The 15,388-nt window shown below is 40.2% G+C and overlaps 1 long non-coding RNA gene across 1 annotated transcript; it reads right to left on the reverse strand.

Moving 5' to 3' along the window:
• Positions 1–736: 736 nt before the first annotated feature.
• Positions 737–14,287, reverse strand: LOC124283114. Its single transcript, XR_006900302.1, has 3 exons — positions 14,201–14,287; positions 2,130–2,211; positions 737–776 (listed from the first exon to the last, which is right to left on the reverse strand). It is a non-coding gene; the product is annotated as an uncharacterized LOC124283114 (long non-coding RNA).
• Between the last annotated feature and the right edge of the window lie 1,101 nt (positions 14,288–15,388).

Here is a 15,388-nt window from a genome sequence, read left to right on the forward strand (position 1 = left end):
CAACTCCCATTCATGAAAAATCATGTTTACGTTTTGCCTGAAAACCTTCCTGCAAATATTTGGTTGCGCAATTTGTTTCATTATCAAGATTCTTGGTGTAAGTGTCCGTTTTCTTCATGACGTTGTTCTAGTAAATAATATTAATTTGATCATAACACCCAGGTGCAGTAGGTTTCTGGGACATTTGTTGGGACATATGCGTCAGTGTCCTATTTATAATTGTCATGCCTCATCGCCTACAGCTTCATGTCTCCCACACTGTATCTAGGCGACGACCCACAAGTCTCCCCTACCGACCCACAGGAAGTTTATCCCCTTGAGCCTTCTGTTTTATTAGAAGACTGTTCTGCAAGATTTGCCACACTGTTCATGTGAGATTGGACCCGTGACGATCCGGCTTAGAACTGATCTTCAGTAGCCCATGTTTGTCGTTAGAGGCGACTAACGGGATCGGGCGGTCAGGCTCGCTGACTTGGTTGACACATGTCATCGTATCCTAATTGCGTAGATCGATGTTCATGCTGTTGATTGTCTGGTCCAGACTCGATTTTTTACAGACCGCCACCCTATAGCAGGAATATTGCTGAGTGCAGCTGTAAAACTAAACTCCCTCACTTCAAACGTATGCATTAACCCTCGGATATGTCAACCATTTTGTGCTTCATGCATGTTGTTCAATGTAGTATGCTAATACTAAAAAATTAACTTGATAGTACTCTTGTTTGACTATACTTACCTTCCAAAAATCCCAGCACTGACAGACAGCAGAGTACTGCCTGAAAAAGAAGTAGCTAGATTTAGGTCACTCGTCATTTTGCACATAATAAAATGTACTGAATACGTTTAACCATTGCTATGCAAGACTAGTTCAACTTAATAAATACAAAACGGACTAAAAGCAAGAAGTACTTTTGATTAAATGATGCCAATATCGCATATGTACATATTCACCTCCACAATCAAGGTATCTCCATGCTGATGCTCAAGAAAGGGTCTTTGCAGGAACTCTCTTATTATCTAATTTCCTTTGCATAGTTATTTCATCTTATTTGAAAAGAATTAGTTTACTGGTGGGTTCATTTTGAGATTAGATGTTTCAGTTAAAGGCCGGGGCGCAAACCTTCAAAACCTCCGTGGGTTTCCAAATAGTCTCCCATTTGCTACTCCTCAGCAGTGAAGATGTTATCAGCCCGTGAGTGACAAGACTGTAACGGCTATGGGTGCCTGGCAAGAGCCGATGTGAAAGGTTAACCTTGGAATTTACTACTAGAATATACATGTGCCTTATAGTAAATGTCCAACAACCCTTTTACTAAATATTTTGATGACTAAAGAGATCAATTTGATTAGCATATATGAAACATCAAATTTGACTTAAAATCTGAATATACAATCTTCAGCAAAGATATGTCAGCATCAGATAAGTGTACAACCCTAGCCCTGTACAGCATGGTGTCGGGAGTGGGGGAGGGTGGCATTTTCCCAGCCTGCCTGAAATATGAAACCCTGAATGAAACATCCCCCCCCCCTCAAAGGCTTGTTTCTATGGAAACGCACCTCCTCTGGCCACCTGACTGACACAGTGGGAAATTCAAATCTGGATTTAAAAATGAAAAATATATATTCAAAATGTATGTTTTGTAGACTTTCTGCATCCATACTTTTTGCTGTGAGTGTTCATAACATATTTCTTTATACTATGACTTAATATCAGCCTGAACCGGTGAATCAGTTTTGTGATATTTCGTGGAATGTTTTTGAATACTATACTGCTTTGCATCAAAAGACAACTTTATCAAGGTAAGGAGGCCACACCCCATCTGTGTATAGGTTTGAACCCCGACCTTTAACGCGGATCCGTAGTTTGCTGAGAGTGAGTGAATTTAGTTCTATGCCGCTTTTAGCAATATTCCAGCAATATCACTGCGGGAGACACCAGAAATGGGCTTCACACATTGTACCCATGTGGGGAATCAATCCGGGTCTTCGGCGTGACGAGCGAACTGGGCTACCACTGGGCTACCTCACTGCCCCTAGTTGGCTGTGAAATCCTTACGTTATTATACTGTAAAATTACTTATCCATCTTCTTTTACAGATAACTGATTGTAAGCAGACAGCAGCACTTACCCTGATTTTTACTTTCACGGACATACTTTTCAGAGCGTTGTTACAAATACATTTCTAAACATGGGCAGGACATCGCAGACATCTGGAACAGAAATCATGGACTGTGATTAAAGAGGTTAGATACTACTTTGAGGATTATGCTTGTTAACGTGGAATATGACCAATTAACTGAGACCGTCAGCTGTACACATTAAAACTCGGGACTGTGTCAACATCAATGCAACATCATGTCATCAGTGGAACAGTATGTATCATAAACCATGGGGAACCCGCGATTGCATACATAGTAGTATCTAGGCATTATTAAGTCATTGTTTAATTCATTGGTGATGAGATTTATTGCGAAATCCGGTCTGAATAACATTGTATGCATGATGATTCATGTAATGATAATAAATTGTAATCAAGACCCTGCCAAACAGTACTTGCATTATTACATGAGATCCCACCGCCCAATTCAATGAGGAGCACATGTTAGGGCTGACCATGAACTACCTACAACTACAACTCTCTTTGGATAAATGATATGTCCAGCTGGGCCTATAATGTGTCTGATTACACCAGAAACGGTCAGCCTATCAGGGCACCCGTGTAGCTGCTAACGGACGGACATATACTTCTCCACGATGTCCCCTTTCTAAATCAAACTCTCGGTAATTGCATTCAATGCACTGCTATTCTTTGTGTTTTGCCTCACAATACACTAAGAGGCCATACCGGTTTACATGATTACTTTTCCTCGTTCCTGCTTAGGTCCTATATATGTGTAAGATCTTCTGGGAAACAAATCCAATGAAATCTTGATGACAGTTTTCATCCATAATCCAACGAACATTCCCCTAAAACCTGGCCTACCTTAATAATGTCGAGGCAAAAGAACAATCGGTTTATTTCGTTTCCTGAAATTGATGTGGCGTGAACATTAAAACAGTGATGCGAATTGCATGAACCGACTGAATGTGTTGATGACAAGTCCTCGCGAAAAGAGTAAGTATGTAATCCTGTGCTGATCTAACGGTAGAATGGCAGGGAAAACTGTGGTGTGAAGCTTGGTGGCATGTTATAGTAGACCGTTAAGTTGATTGAGTGAGTGAGTGAGTTGCGATTTAGAGTCAATCGGCAATATTGCAGCCATATCGTGACTATAACAATAGTATACTGTAATAATAGAGAGAAGTTATTTTGTAAAATCTGTCAACAAAGAACAGTAAAACAACTAGGCTATCACAGATAGAAAGTTAAAACTAGCATGTAAGCATAATTTAGCATTTATTACAATACAGGACAATACAGTATAAATACCGGGCTATAGATCACCAACAACTGAACGTGAATCGCCATACTAGGGATCAGTTAAGTTGATGGACATATATTGGAAACGTAGGACCGGTGTTCAATCTTTAGAGGCATGTGTTATGGTCATGGCAACGTTATAATAACGTCTAAAAGATAAGTTCAACTGTCGCTAAACCCAAACAGTTCTGTGAAACGTGAGATAGCAATAAACATACATCTCTTCTGAAGCCAATTCTAAAGCGTTCAGATCTTACGACAACTGGATATGTATGACATATAATGGCAGGAAATGGCAACCTGACAGTTGGAACCATATTTTGAGAGTACGATCAATACGCAGGTTCTAAGTTTGGTATGTATTCGTCACAATCGTTACAAAGTTTTGAACGAAATGTCGGCTGGTGCACATCACTCGACTGCTTCTGCTTGCTCCAGAAGTGTTTCTGCTCAATACAGGAGTGTCCGTAAACACATATATGTCTCTCTAAGCAGTACATATTGTGTTTATGTATCACTGTATGAGTGACAGTCCTTACACATGACGTAAGGTGGATGGCCTGTCTATCTATCGGATGGAAGAAAATCCCCTCTATTTTGGGTGTAAAAATTGATTTTTGATAGAAGGTCTATGATTATAGAATTAAAAGAATATAGCTTAAAGATCTTGTTCCCAATAGAATTATGTTGACGGATGGCTGATTGTCCGAACGTATGGAATGCTATTAGTTTTAAACCTCTTGAACTCTCTTTGAACATTTCAAAATATTGTTACTATTGATGTGTTGGACTAAAATAATGATGTGTTCCCGGCCATCGAGTGGAACACGTTTTCCGGACTGCAGATGTTGCTTGTATAATGCCAGTCTGTTATTGGTCTAACATCTATATTTAACTATATGTTGTTGCCATCATTTGCATGTTGTATAATCTGTGCTGTTTTCAGCAAAGAACAGTAAATACAGTGGGATTCTTGTCTCTACTCTTTCAGAACGAAGTCGTCTCATCAACAAGCGAATATTGGTTCCTGGCACGCCAAAGTCCTGCATAGCGAACTGCGCATTTAAGACGAGTGGGCCCCCCAGTGCCCACTGCATCTAAACCTGATGAATGATAAAGGTGTTCTAAACAGACCTGACAGTTATGTTCCATATTACAAGTTCAACAGGGTATCTGTGAAACACTCTTGTTTGGACAAGGTGTATCACAGATTTAATCACTCAATATGTGTACCACCACATAATATGAACAGCCGATCCCCAGATTTGTCCAACTCGGCCCCTGAAATAGGCGAAGATTCCTCACGTAATCTGACTTGAAACCGTCACAGGGTATGAATGTGTGAGTGAACGAACGATCAAAATCACAAGGAACTGCAAGATTCACATTTTAGCATGTTAATATACGTTGGGTCTGTTGTATTGAAAAACGTAACCATTCGTTCAGAAATATCCTCTTATTTTAACTCATGCCTAACAATGTAATGGAGACAACAAAATGTCGAAACACTCCGGGGTATACTCCGCTTTGAAACAAACCTGTCATACTCCAGTTTTTTCATTCGAAAGGAACAGGAGTGTATTGTCAACTGACAGTCGCTAGTGGCAGCCCAGTGGCACAGAGAGACATAGTCAAGACAGTCGATATCAGCCTACGCCAAACTTCGATCCTCAGAGAATTCCTCTAAGGGAGTTATATTGTATGTGTGCATAATATATACCACTGGTCCTAAATAGAGCCGGAATCAGCGGGATTGTAAAGGTAATCTTGTCCCGCCATACAGAGTCGTGTGTCGTCATGCAGGAACATTGTAACGGAGAATTGGTCAACTCAAACAACTTATACAGACTCAAGGGAAAATTGGTTCAAAATGTAAACGTGGGGACACAGGAGCCCCTGGGGGCATCCTCATCAGTCTGGCGGGCATTCAATACTGATCCATCATCTAGTGGTCAACATATGAAGCCTATTGTACCTGGATACAGCAGCTAGCATTATTACACTTGCATCACAGTGTAAATACTGGATCAAAGCAAACAGACCAGAGGCTAACAGCAGCGATGAAAATAGCCGGGTAATAATGACACACAGGCAGATCAGACAATGTAACCTTTTAAATCCTCATGTCTTCTCATTTGACATACAGGGGTACCCAGACGTATAAAAGATATGTATTGCCCTGGGTTGTATTGAAACTTACCACTCACCTTTTCCAAAATCTGAATGGTTTGGAAAACATATTAGCCGAGTGTGTTATCAAGGATGAAAGTATGAAACTGGTCCCACGTAACCTGAACAGGTGCTTAGATGTCTGAAATTAATCGGATATTCATTGGTCCCGAGCGGAATCCAGCTGCAAAGGGGTGCTCTTAATATCAACCACTGGTTTGACGTGTCCAGATTCCATTTCTGGGTCTCCGCAATCGATTACATGGCTGTACCATTGAATGAGTCATTATGAATATGTTTAATAAGATAATTAGTGACTATGTAAGACCGGAATTTCTTCAAAATGTACTAAACGTCATATATTCACCTCTTTTTGTATACAGAAGCTTGAAAACCTAGTAGTATCGCGTGTGTTGATCTGGCGAGGCATCCGATGTCTAAAACAATAGGTATTGGACTTTTTATTTTTATTCGTAATCGTGATCCATAATCGTACAATAAAACTACTACTATAAATGAAAACATAAATAAGAAAACGTGACGACAACTTAACATTTGGCCTTAATTCTCAAGCATGGGGAAATCGAACATATTTCAATACATTTAAAAATAAAACAGTACATATCTTCCGTGTACACTCTGTGTTTTTGATGCTAGTATCTAAGGAATTCAGGTAGGTGTTGTCACTGGCAATGGATGTAGATAGTGACTCTATGGCTATTGTGTCACTGGTTCATCAATTCATTGTCTGGTTTCTCTAGAGGCCGCCGTCGCATGGCGGCGCGGTGAAACAAACAAGGTCATCCAGTACCCTTCTGGTGGCATCACTGTTTTCGGTGATTGGTCCATATGACGTTTGAGCTCGAGTTTGCCTTTTATGCTTAATCTGTTCCAATCGAGATTGGTTATGCTCTGCCTATGACAAAGAGGTTGCATATCTGCTTGAACTGGACTGCCATGTCTGCTGGCGGGCGGAAGTAGTTCCATTATATGTTCAGTCAAATTTACGTATTTTGCTGAATGTACTTCAACAGAAATGTTTGGGGCGATATGTTTGAACTACTCGACTGTGTTGGTAATTCCACTTATTGCTTAAGCGTCTCTATTCATTTAATCATCGGATTCTCTGCACGTGTGTACATCATTAATTCATAAATCGTTATTAATTTCCTCAAAAGGAGTAATACTGCACCATCGTGCCACTGTAACCTGTGGTCTAATACTTGGGTGTCCGAACGCTTGAAGACTCGGGTTAGAACTGGACTTCAGCAACTAACGTTTGTCGTAAGAAACAACTAACGGGATCGGGTGGACAGGCTCGCTGACGTGGTTGACACATGTCATCGTATCCCAAAGGCGTAGATCGATGCACATGCTGTTGATTACTGGCGTGTCTGGTCCAGACACGATTATTTACAGACCGACGGTATATAGCTGGAATATTGCTGAGTGTGGCGTTAAACAACAAGCTTCGTTTTTGGTTGTTAACCACCGCCGCAATGGTGGAGTGTTGTTGAGCGGTGTCAGGCAGCAAACACGCTCTTACTTTTTAAGGCAAATCCTGTGGTTTCAGGAATCCATTCACTTACCTTCCACAACTGCGTTGTCTTTTATGCTCTAAAGAAATTCATTTCGGCGGCTTATGTGTATTAGGCGTATTGCGTACCACGTTTGGTCCATCAACAAGATAGTTTAATTGAGCTTGGTTGAAGTTCGGTTGTGGAAAACTTAATCAAGTATAGTGATGCTCTCGGTTCTATTACGGTACACATTATCAAGGGCTAGACGCGTTGTTGCTGTTGTTGCCCGACACTATGGTTGGTTCACGGAGAAGTATGGGGAATAGACTCATGGTTCTGAAGACTCACAAGCCCTTAACCATTTTGTTTACGTGTCAAATACAACAGAAACGAATCAATAGGTATCTTTCAACATGCTAACTAATGGCAATGTCTGAATTAATTATTGTTTCATTTTCTTTACCTCCAAAACAGTGTTGAGAGCAATGATTACTTTTCCCATGAAAGGGGAAACATGTTTTCCCTCCGCTATTAAGCAACAAGACCATGCACAGCTAGTTCTCCACAGAAGTCTCACGAGACTTGGTAAATGATTTAGTGACACGTTGTATTTGTGTTTGCAATCAATACTTGTATTTTAAACTCAGGTGACTGTTGTGCCTACAGTATATCACTTAGTGCGTATTACAACACGTCTACCTGCACATTCAGACTCTATAACTCGGTAGTGGTCTTATTATCCAAATAAATAAATAAAGTTTAATATCCATGGTATGGTGAGGTGAGGTGAAATTGGGTTTAACGTCGTGCTTGAGAATATTTCGCTCATATGACGACGTGCATGCGTGTGTATATGTACGTACGGCTGCTTGTACTAGCCCAGACTGAAGCTGGTTTTATAGTGCTAACCCACTGAGATACCATGTCGCAGTTAAGCATGAATACACCACTCAGACACATTATACTGACTCCGAGCCGACCAGTCCTTGTTGTACCCATTAATGCCGAGCGCCAGGCAGGGACCAACAAGTACCATATTTTAACGTCTTTTGGTATGACGCGGTCGGGGATCGAACCCGCGACCTTCCGCTCTCCGGGCGGACGCTCTAACCACTACACCACGGACGCGGTCCCATGGTATGGAGAGTTAGTTTTTGTATATTAGGTGTCCTAATTTAATTCGTATGCCTCTGGCATTATGCATCTATTGAATTGAAGCTGAAAATGTTTAGTTTAAGATGTGGACGCACATTGCGGTAACAATGTATTATACAAATGATACTATTCTTAAAATCGTCGATTCAGTGTAAAAATCCATTAATAGAATAATCCATTAATAAAATAAGAATTGGTGATCTTCCTTAATTAATAGTAACATTGTGTCCTTATTTGCTTAATCAGCTACGTATTGCCTTCCATTTTTCAATATACGTATTTTAGTGAGCGCCTCTGTGGTGTAGTGGTCAGAGCCTCCGCCCGGAGAGCGGAAGGTCGCAAGTTCGATCCCCAACCGCGTCATACCGAAAGACGTTAAAATATGGTACTTGTTGGTCCCTGCCTGGCGCTCGGCTTTAATGGGTACAACAAGGACTGGTCGGCTCGGAGTCAGTATAATGTGTCTGAGTGGAGTATTCATGCTTAACTGCGACATGGTACCTCAGTGAGCTAGCACTAACCAGCTTAAGTCTGGACTAGTACAAGCAGGCACACATACACACGCATGTACGTCGTCATCGTCATTAAACCCCATTTCACCTCGTCTCACCAATACAGTTCCCGAGTGAACACCTTCAGTGTACGTCTACATGTTAGCGCCCACTGGTGTGTTTACATTATTAAAATAACAGTAAAACATATGATGTAATTTATTCTAACGTTAGATGTCGGGTTATCGTGCAATAAGGTGACAGAACTAAAACACAGTTCTTGCAAATGAACTCATCAGCATATCTATTACATCGTGATATCAAGTTCATCAGATACGGTTTTCGCTGAGATAATTACTGCGAAAATCGTATCACAGTTGCGTAGATTGATGCTCATGCATTTGGTCAATGGTTTGCCTGGTACAGACACGATCATTTACGGAACGCCACCATAAAGCTGGAGTACTGCTGAGTATGGCGTTAAAAACAAACAGCTTAGCCTCAATGTATAACATTGTTGGAAGTGTCTGGTGTGAGATCTTTATCATGACCAACGGGCACTTCAACGGTTTGAACGTGGACGACAGGGATTGGTAGAGTATCATATTACCCAAAGTGTGATCCGTACTCTCATCGTTCTCTAACCACGCCGAAGACCCGGGTTCGATTCCCCATATGAGTGCAATGCTTGATGCCAATTTCTGGTGTCCCCCGCCGGGACATTGCTAGAAAATTGCTGAAAGTGACGTGGAAATAAACTAACTCACTCAATTTCATTCCGTCGATGGGCAGAAGCAAGAGGCAGAGGCAAGAGGCAGTAGTTCGTAGAAGAAGGGCATAGGGGATATTGAATTCTTATAACGTGGACCTCTGTGGTTTTCGATGGACATTGTCAATGTTAATCATTTTGGAGTTAGCATCATTTATCCTTATAAGGTGCAGTAAATTACACAGCAGTTCTGACGATGCATTTCATTTTATTGCAGTTATATTACCTATGCTATAAGTTGTATCTCAGCCGAAATAAAGCAATAGAATTGGCTATGTAGTTCGCTCTGCTTCAGGGGTCATGCTGTGTTTAGTTTGACTATAACAGTGGGCTTGGCTAATGAACGTTTATGGTGAGTGTGCAGAGATCACTCACGTTTCTTTCTAACCTTACCTTTCCTACAAATACAAGGACATTTTATCTTTGCACTAACTAAATGAGCTATGTTTGAATGATTTACAAATCATTATATAATTCCCAAAGTATTAGTTTTTTCGTCATTCATTCATTTTCCATCAAGGCATTACCGAAGAAAGCCTAACGGTTGCCAGTGTTTGTGTTAGAATCATGTTGATGCTTATTGAATACAACACCCACTCTTTCCAGACTGATCATATAGCTTAAAGGTATGTCTATCTCGATCACACTTAAGGTAGGGCCTGGTCATGCAGGGGTTCGATTTAATAGATCGAGTTCATATTTCATGAGCGTTTATTTTCTTTGACATGGAAGAGCTGTGTTTTGGAAACCATGTTAGTATAAAATCATTATAAAAGTTCATAAACTACCTGGTGGGTCAGGTACAGTATACAGTGATGATAGGGTGTAACGGGTGCGTCTAACATACACTGTATATCACGCTATCTTGGATTCAACGATTGCTCATGTTCTGGCCTAATACCATAAATCAATAATCGATCTCCCTGTCTGGTCTGCTGATAAGTTTATAATTGATGATAACAGTGAGCTGGTTTGAGAAAGAAACTGAAACCAGAATCTGCCAGAACCTTCTATAAAAACGAACTATGCAGTTACTGCATATGGGTGCGAAACTTGTTACCATCATATCATGTCTAGACCACACACACACACACACACGCTTATTGCAATACCAAAATCAACCTCCAGGCTTGCATCTGACTTCTTCAAAGTGAAAATATGAACTGAATGTCCTCGGACGGATTGTTAAGCTTTAGTTGGAAGCTCAGTCCGGAATACTATTGACGTCATGTGCCTGTTTTGTACGCGAAGTGTACACATTGTCTGTATACGTCATACAATATTGTCTGTGACAGGGATTTGTTTTCAGATCTTTGAACAAGAGAATGGGCGCTCTCACTGTTCGACTATTTTAAGAATACCCAGTGTCCTGATTGTCCATTTGTAAGATGGCGTCGATGACATGAATTAATGCAGCATAATGGTTTAATAAAACATCCAAAAGAAATGATCTTATTCAAGCCCCACATTATATAAATTTTGATTATTCTTCTCAGTAGGATAAGCAGGAGTTTTTAAGACATTGCATGGGACAAAGCAATATATGCAAGGTCGGCTTACACTGGATCGGTTTTTCATGATGTTTAATTATGCGTATTTGTGTGACGTTATAATTCATAGGCTAAAATAGATATTAATCAGTGTGTATTCATAAAATGCTCCTTACATGTTTAAATTCAATAGGGTTCAGAAACATCGATGCACAATCAGGAACATCAATGTGTGAACGCTACATTAAAATTATTGAGAAATAGTACAAGTGATTACTGCATAGCATCTTGAAAAAGTTTTAGTGATCGGGGAAACATATGCACCACAATGCGCCACCCACAATGAATACATTTCAAGGTGGCAACATAAAAGACCCTTATGGGGAAGTTGACATATCAAGACATAATGTCATAGGGTGATTTGTTGATTTCGTGTGTAGTGACAACATCTACGGACTTAATTATCATATAGATATTAATTAACATGCAGAAGTTCTACATTGTTGACGGCATAATACATGAATAGGCAAATCGTTGATAGTTACAGACGGTGTCCACGACAGAAAGCAGAATGTGTAGATTATTTCGCTGGAACGGACAGATGTGAATTGAATTATCAAATATTGTCGTACATTGATTTCTCAACACATATTGCATACTTGCCTTAAGTTCATATAATAGATCTCGTACAATAAAATAATGAAACCAGTTGACGCATGGCCAGCCAAACTCAAAATAGATCATGATTAACCTGATTTTGTTGAACAAGATTAAGTCGTGAGACGTGTATTAGTTGATGAGGTTAAGGCCATTGTTATCATCACCCACTTGCCTGATAAGAACCATACATTGCGATGTCTCAAGTAAGACTAGTCTCCGCGAAATGCTTGTTAATTAATCTCCCTAAAAGACGCCAGTGTAAGGTGCAACACGCACATTCATTGGGTCAAGACGCCTAACAACTGAGAGTGAATATAGATGTCACCATGTATTAATCGAACAAAACATCACACAGTAAATGATGGTGATCAAATTTACATTCTATCGTTCAGCGCTACATTCAAACAACAAAATCATTATTTTTCAAAATTCTTTTCTATATTAACCATTATTTACCTCATACGTACTATAAGTGTTCTTACTGTCCGTTTATTATCGATGTTCACAATTCTATTTCATTATCCTGACGTGAAGGAACTGTTTATATATTTATATCCACTAAATAATGCGGTGCTATAAGGCAAAACAGTATTTCATGTGAGTGAGTTTTAATCCACAATCAGTGTGCGAGATTCGGAGGATCACGACTAGCAACATCAGGAAAAGGTGCCATAATTGCTCCATTCATTTCAATTTCACAGCTATATATTTTGCCCTTTACGCCAAATGAAATCTGCTGGAGATAGTCAAGACAGGGTATTCTTTTGCTTGGACGTTTTATATTTTCATATATGAATCCTTATCTCGTCATGGACAGAGAATTGTCAACTGCGTTTCTGTGACGAGCCACACGATATGGCTGATATATTGCTGATGTGACTATAAATCTTAACTCACTCACTCACTGTGTCGAGCCACATGTACACATATCTGCTCATCTGACACCAGTGTACGCAGGTAAGACTTTATCATATAGAAGGGTGTCATCTGCCTTTGTATTTAGTGTTACTTTGTTGTGCAACTTCGCGAGAAGCATTATTCTAGCTATCACGAAGGCGATCTGTATATCTCTGAATAACTGTCATAAAAACCAATGGCTGATGTTATGAACGACGACCAGTGCGTTGTCACAATAAGCATGGGTTCTTCCTTACCTGGAAGTCAGAAACAACATCATCCCCTTTGACATCTTGGGGTCATAGATACGTTGTGAGCCTCACGTAGACGAATCAGTTCACAAGAAGTTAATGTGAAGAGTCGGATGACGAATTCATTGTGACAAGTCATGAAAATATGCAGGGATCTGGGACCTTTGGAAAATGGACAAACGCGAGGAATGTACTTGCAGTAAATGCCTACCACCAAAAAGCATATATAAAAATCTGAGTACAAAACTAGTGAAGGACGGCTCTTCTTGTGCTACGGCAATGGCAGCAGCTATGTTGTTGTTTCAGAGTGCCAGTGAGAGCCTTGAATGTGGCCCATGTCCCTGAATGGTTGTCTCGTAACAACTCAAGATCCAGAGAAACGAAGATCTGTAGATAAGATTGACTGAAGATCATACTGCGTTTTCGACAGGCATTTCCCAAAAGAGAGTAACGTTCATTATCACTGACACATCGGCAAGGAAGAAAGTAACCGCTCGTTTGGTTCCAAATCTTCATTCAAAACACACCAACATGTCTAAGCAATCTAGCTTTGGAGCTGATGAAGAACGTTTCATGCAACGGTGAGCCTGAACTACAAACTGCAAGTACCTTGTCACTGCACGTGTCGTATGTACGTCCTTGTTGGAAAGGTCACACACTCCTGGATCTTGGCTGTTCCCTTAATAACGGTTTTGTGGATTTCACTCTGGGGTAATTCCTTCTTTCTACCAACCGTAATAAATATGAAACGTGGGAGGACATATATTGTAACAGATTTCGGATGCGAGTCACAAATGAATGTCATGTTAATATATGAAAGAAACACCACAGAAGTATCTTGTTTGATTGTTGCATGTGTTTAGGATTATTTTTCAATCCATGTAAAACGGAATTCCAAAGACACACCACTTATCGATGTTCCTACTACAGCATATGCCCCCAAACTGGGGTCTATGGATATAAAAAGATTTGTACTTGGAAACAAACGTATATATATTAAGAAATAACTAAACACTATGTTAATTTACCAGCAAACATGCATGCTCATGATGGATAGTCAATGTGTATTTCTTGTTCTACATTATACCCATAAAGTACAACACGCTTGTCAAATTATTTGAATACCCCGTGGGAATTCCGTTGTCCACTGCGTATCGTTGCTTATAATATCAATCACTAGATTGTCTTGACCAGACGTTTTAGACCACCACCATAAGGCTTGAACATATTTGAGTGTTAAACTGCAAATACATTCACTCTAATCCTCATCATATATATCATCAATCTATCTAACCCACTACAATATCAGACATCTATCTATCCTGTGAAATCTTGCCATCGAGCTCTACTCCCCATATATATCGTTCAGCACTTACCTTCATATCGATACATCTCACCCATGCTCAGATTGTGACCGTCCTCATCTACGTACATGTATATATTATCACGCACAACGTACCGAGCGCTGTCTTCTGTAATACGAGCCTACAGAGGATTTAATATTCTAGGGAGATGTTAATGAGATCGATAATGTCTCCAAAGGCGTTCGTTTCTTACAGCCAGTGGTAGGTTTTAACAATAGAACAATGTATTGATAATCATTGTTCCACTTTAAACATTGCCAGGAGTTATTTTCCGTTCTTTTTATTTCATCGTCCTCGGAGTTAGAGGCATTTGTTTATCATCGTGGGTAGAGATAAACACCTAATAGAAATCCAACACGCAGGTGCCTCTGTGCAAACACTTACTTATCGAACATGTAGTTTAGGGTGGAACACGGCGTTAACTGGGCGCCTGGAGCACTACATCTGGTGTTTCTGGCGATGACAACCATTGCCTTCAAAGGTATACAAAGGAATGCAACCGGGCATGCTGTTTCGACAAAGGTTTCAAGGAGCGTCACAGGACCAGTGATCAAACGTTTTTGCAATTGTCGTTTTAAAGTTTCAACATTTAAGACTTCAGAGGACATTTTCAATTAAACGCATCGGTGACCCATATGATATCTGTTTTCGACTTGTGACGTCATCTCACTGGAACAATGGTAAAGTTTCCGAAGTTATGATCTCAACACAATGCCGGTTCTCATGTTCTGATGTACTGTGACATTAGAGGCAAGAGTTAACTCACCTTATATTTTTAAGAAGACGATTGCAGGAGATTCTCCAACTCCCTGGGTCAGAATATAGTGGACTGGCCCATATGACTGTAGTACCTTCCCGAACTGCGTCTAAATATAGCACGGGTCTAAAGATAGTACACCACTGCCCCTCACTGTCAGTCTACATGTACAATGTATTACACTTGTTACTCAATGATTAACACAGATGTAAAGGACAAACTAGCTGTGAAAGTATATGAATGGGTGCCACCAGGTGTCCGCGAATAAGTAAGCATTTCCTGCTCTACCGTCACACCAACCTGTCACACAATTTGCCTTAAGAATAAACATTTACAGACCGACGACGCAGAGTCCTGTAAAGAAACCAGACTTTCTAGGGATAGATTGTCAAGAAAATATGCTCATGAATCGTAAAATCTATTTATGACTATGGAATAGGGAT

This window comes from Haliotis rubra, unplaced genomic scaffold, assembly GCF_003918875.1.
Source record: "Haliotis rubra isolate DU_JTF1 unplaced genomic scaffold, ASM391887v1 Scf31, whole genome shotgun sequence".
NCBI classification, from domain to species: domain Eukaryota; kingdom Metazoa; phylum Mollusca; class Gastropoda; order Lepetellida; family Haliotidae; genus Haliotis; species Haliotis rubra.